This window comes from Myotis davidii, unplaced genomic scaffold (genome assembly GCF_000327345.1).
Source record: "Myotis davidii unplaced genomic scaffold, ASM32734v1 scaffold118, whole genome shotgun sequence".
Taxonomy (NCBI): domain Eukaryota; kingdom Metazoa; phylum Chordata; class Mammalia; order Chiroptera; family Vespertilionidae; genus Myotis; species Myotis davidii.
Window position 1 is genome coordinate 3,099,906 of NW_006290441.1, and position 5,708 is coordinate 3,105,613.

A 5,708-nucleotide genomic window follows, 5' to 3' on the forward strand; every position below is an offset into this window, starting at 1 on the left:
ATTCTTATGTTCATAGCATTATTTTTCGTAGCCAATAGGTGGAAGTAACCCAATGGGTAAATGGCTTAAAAAATGTGGTATGTACATACAATGGAATATTATTCAGCCTTAATAAGGGAGGAAACTCTGACACATACTACAACATGAATGGATCTTGAGCACATTTTGCTAAATGAAATAAGCAAGTCACAAAAAACAAATGCTCTAGGATTCTACTTATACAAGGTACCTAGAGTAGTCAAATTCCTAGAGACAGAAAGTAGAATGGTGATTGCCAAAGGCTAGGGACAAGGGGATATGGGACTTATTGCTTAATGGTATAGTTTTAGTTTTGCCAATTTTAAAATGAGGTTGTTGTTTTGGGGTAACTTTTTGTTCTGTTGATAGTGTCCTTTGATGCACAAAAGTTTTTAATTTTGATGAAGTCCAATTTAACCTATTTTTTCTTTTGTTATTTGTAATTTTGGTGTCATATCCAGGAAGTCATTGTTAAATCCATTGTCATGAAGCTTTTACTCTGTTTTATTCTAAGAGTTTGATAGTTTAAGGTATTATGTTTAGGTCTTTGAGCTCACCTGTGATTTCTAACAAGAACTAATATGCATGTCTCAAGGTTTTGTTTGACTCCAAAATCAGAAAACTAAATTTATACTAATGACAATAATCAGAATCATAATGTTTGTTGCCAAGTTTTCCAAGTGCAATGGAGACCAAAATCATAAGCTTTGCGTCATTATATCTGGGCATCTGGGTCCTAATATGCTTGCCACTTAATAGTTATATAGCCTGGGCAAGTTCTCTTACCTGTAAAATAGGTATAGTGATAGTAGTAATTAACTCAGGATTATTATGACGATTAAATGAGAACATACATATAAAACATTCTGTACTTTGCTTAGGATATAGTAAGAGACCAAGAAATGTGAAAAAAAATATTATTATTTAGAATTTGTGAAACTGAAAAATATCTGTTAGATGCAAATATGATTGTTTTGGAACCAGAGGGGCAATTTCTTGAATATATTGCATCTTATATGTTTTTGTATGCCCTATGGTCTGAGTAGGTCATTGTTACCTTCCACATTTGCATTTATGGGTGAAGAGTGGAATAATCTACTGGTTGGAGGTTTTAGGACTCTGTGATGACGTGTGGTATTGGTTGGTTTGTCTGTCTGTCTCCTTCACAGGCATTTATTGACTTTTGTGTACTGAGCTTTATGGCAATTAGGGTACAGATATGAAAAGACAGGGTCCTGGCCTTCAAGGAGCTCATACTTTATTGAAGGACAGATTCCTAAAGAGATGATAATCATCAGTGTGGCAGGGATGTGAAGAGAAGATTGTTTCAAGTCCAGGCAAGGGAACAGTGCCTCTGAAAGGTTCGTCAGGCACCAGGACTGGTGGATATCAGTCGCTTACTGAATGTTTCTGAAGGACTAAAAGAATGGCACCCAAATGAGCTGTCCCATGAAAAGAAGAGCTGTCACCTATTTCAGGTAAGACTAGTGAGATACCCAATCCCTGAACTTAGATTTCTGGTCCATAATTTGGGAAGCCATGCTTTGGGAGTCTGGTTCTTTGGAAAGAACTTTTAGCACGGCCACTTGATCCAGCAGAGGAGGAGCACAGACTTGCTAAAAGGTTTATCCTATTTCTGCCAGTCTGGGGTTTTCAAAGGTAAAATATGGGAGAAGGTAGCAGATTATCAGATCAGATCAGCTCAAATTCAAGTTCACTTATCCGCAAAGCTTGTGATCTACACTGTAGCACTTTGCTTGGGGAGATTCCGTGCTTACTGGAATCCCTGAACTGATGGGAGACTCCATGGAAAATCCTTGAGGAAAGAACCAACTCTGCAGCCTGAGTCATCAGGTGCAAATCTTTAATTAATGCAGACATAGCCTAGCTGAGATTCTCCCCAGCAGCTCCATCATACTAGGAAATGGCTCTGCATCAGGTCTCAGGCCTCTGAGGAAACCAGCTGGGCCAGGTATTCCAAAGCTAGTGATGGGGACCAGAGCAAAGGCAGTAGTGTGCTCAGCCATGCAGTGGGATGACCAGAGCTACAGGCTCTGTGCAGAAAGGCTGAATCAGGAGGTCACGGTTCAACTCCTGGTCAGGGCACATGCCTGGGTTGTGGGGCATGCATAAGGCAGCTGATCAATGATTCTTTCTCATCATTGATGTTTCTATCTCTCTCTCCCTACTTCTCTGAAATCAACAAAACACACACACACACGAACATAAAATAACCACCATAGCCTTGAGCTTCCTGAAGCTAGTGACAGGTGACAGCACGTCTGTTGTAATTGCAAATGCTGAAAGGGGGAGCAGTCTCCCTCAGTGGGCAGGCACTGGGGCTTTGGGAAGATCCAAAGAGAAGGAACTGATGCAAGATGCTACAACCTCAGAGTCAGAGTGGGAAATGAGGCTTTTCTTAATGAGCAGCTCAGCTGGAGGGGCTCCAATGGCCTGGGGAGAGGGAGGAGGTGGGGGTTGGGGGTGAGGTCTCAGTTACAGGAGCTTGGCAGGCTGACTGCTATTTGCTTGTTCCAGGTGCTGAATAGTGTCCAACCGTTGTGGGGCCAGTTGTGGGTAGTGACCCAGACCTCCCCGGTGGAGGTCAGGTTGCTGAGCGGGCTGAGCTGGGTGTGCAGCTGTCCCAGAAGCTGGAGCTCTGGAACCCTATCAGCAAGCTGGCTTTTTAGTTCAAGAACAGTTTCCTCACGTAATTGGCTCTCTAGGGTACTGGGACTGGCACTGTGCCCCTCAGAACAATACCTGTTACTGGGAGAGCAATTCCTCTGGTAATAGGAAGGAGGCAGGCTGTGTTTTTGGGAAAGGTTATAGCTAGATTTGCTGGTGGAGGGAGCTCATGGTCGCTGTGATTGAAGGACAGGATTTGGAGGAGTCCCTTGTTTGCTGGAACGCTCTCATTCAAGGGGGATCAGTCATAGTGGATGCTGTGGAGGATGGAAATCAAGAAAAACCCTGGGAGCTTACCTCTAACCCCTCACTGCATAAATGAGGCATCAGGAGTCCAGAAAGGGCTAGAATCCTGCTTAATATCACACAATCACTTATAGAACCCAAACAACAACAACAACAATAACAACTACAACAAAAAAGCAGCTCTCTTGCCTGCCAGTCCAGGGCTTGCCTGGGCTGGAGGGCCAGTAGGAACTGCAGACCCACAGTAAGAACTCTGCTGCTCTTGGTTCCCCCACTGTCTCTCTGTCCAGGCCCACTGCCAGATGAGAGGAGCTCAGATCCATCCTACGTGTACTTCCTGCATGCCACCATGGGTTCTTGATCTGGCACAGAAAGCTTGTTTCACAGTTGGGTGGTCCCCAGGAGCATGGGCTCTGAAAGTTGTGGACCCTTCATGTCCAGTCTCAGCCCAGATTCTGCCGCACAGTCCCCGGATCCACTGGCCTGATCTCATTTTACCTGTTGCCTCTGTGGGTGATTCTTCCAGCTCCTCTAGCTTCAACCCTGGTGATCACTCTCTTTTATTCTGGGCCTGCATTTCTGGCTATTTAAAGAATCCCAATTGCTTGCAGTTGAGAACAGAAACTTAGCATGTCCTTCCAGACTCTTCCAGTCTGACCCCAAACTAATTTTAGACCCTCATCTCCTGTCATTCCTCTTTATGACCTAGCTTTATCAGTCTTTCCTCAAGAGTCCTCACATTTTGACATCCGAATTCTCTGTTTATGATGTTCCTGCTTCCTGAAATGCTCTTTCCTGATTAGTAACACCCTACCCCAAACTAAAGGTCCAGCTCAAATGTGACTCCGTTATCAGAACTAGAGCACATAGGGATGTGGGTTGATTTGAGAATAAGCAGGATCCCCATTACCAGAACTGAATCCCAAAGTGTGAGGCTAGAACAATTTAAGTGGTTGTTGCTTTAGGCCCAGGGGTCAGCAGACTTTTTTGTTAAGGGGCTAGACTGTAAATATTTTTGGCTTTGCAGGTCATATAGACCATGTCACAACTACTCAGCTTTGCCATGGCAGCACAAAAACTACCATAAACAATATGGAAAGGAATGGGCATAACTGTGTTCAATAAAACTTTATTTACAAAAACAGGTGAGCTGTAGTTCTCTGACCCCTGTTTTAAGCTCTGCCTGGGGAAATTGCGTGGGATTTGAACCTGTGGGTGACATCAAGTAGGAAATAGCTGTGTAGGAGCCAGGCAGAGCCAAAATATATATATGGCTGTGAATTACAGGGAGGGGGAGTGTTAGGAGGGGGAAAGTGGAGGAGAGATCAGGAGGAACAGGAAGCAGTTAATTTTGGCTAGAATATAGGATTGCTTAAGGGAGAAAAGTGGGAACTTGAAAGGAAGTTTAGGGTCACATTGTGATGGGCATCAACCAATTTAAGCTAGTCTGTAGACAGTGGGGAACCATTGAAGGTTTTTGGTCAGTGGAATATAATCCAATCTATATTTTTAAAAAGTCATTCTGCCTCAGAAGAGTGTTTGGAGGAGACAAGACTGGATGCAGAAAGACTTGCTAGTATGCTACTCCAGTTGTGCAGGCCATTGGTTCCAGATTACGTAGGTACTTGAACCAGAGCTGGTCTGGATGCTTAAGAATTACTTGTGAAACTTGGTGAAAATATACATTCCACACCTATACCTAAGAGATTTGGATTTGGTTGATTTTGGGATTTCTAACAAACCCTCTGGATTTGTGAATCGCTGATCCACCAAGGCAGGATGAGGCCCGATCTTAAGAGGCTATGGGTGATATCACATGATCTCACCACTCATTTATGGAATATAATGAACAACATAAAACTGACAGACAAAAACAGATCCAGAGACAGAGAAGCATCAGTCAGACCATCAAACCTCAGAGGGAAGGTAGGAGAGGGTGGGGGTAAGGGGGAGAGATCAACCAAAGGACTTATATGCAAGCATATAGGCCTAACCAAAGGACACAGACAACAGGGGGGTGAGGGTCGGGCCCTCCAACGGTCTGAGGGACAATGAATTGGCCCCCTGTTTAAAAAGTTTGAGGACCCCTGCCTTAATCAATAAAGAAATTTTTTTAAAAAAAGAGGCTATGGGTGCCAGAGAAAGGAGAGCACAGGTAAAATGGGATTTGGCAGCTGCCCTCTTCGTCCTCCTGTTACCTGCCTCTGCTCGTGACAGGCCATCCATTTGACTTCTTTTTCTTCACACACCACCACTCCCCCTAACATTCCATTTTGGTTATATTCTATCAGTTCTCGTTGTGATGACTCTTCTGTCTCTTTCTTTCCATTTCTGCCTTGTTCAGGGTCCCATTAATGCTCAACTACCCAAGCCTCTTCCCTGACCGGCCCTGTCTCCAATCCATCAAAATAATCATCAAGCCAAACTCTTTCTCTCTCCAGAACCTTTTTGGGCTGCCTTTGCTTTCAGGACAAAGGCCAAGCTCCTTAGCTTGGCATTCGGAGCCTTTCAGGTGCTTACTGTCCTGCTAATTTCCAAACTCAATCTATGCCACTCCCCCTCTGTGCTTTTGAGATTTTCCTGTACTCTGTACTTTTGCAATTATCTTGTAAGTTTTGCCCCATTCTAACATTTTTGCTTCAGTTTGATCCTGTTTTTCCTTTTTGCTATTCCCCCCTCCCTGCTCCTGTATGACTGTATCTCCCTCCGGGGTGGAGTTAGCTGCCTGGGGACAGCCCGCCCCCCGCCCCCACTCC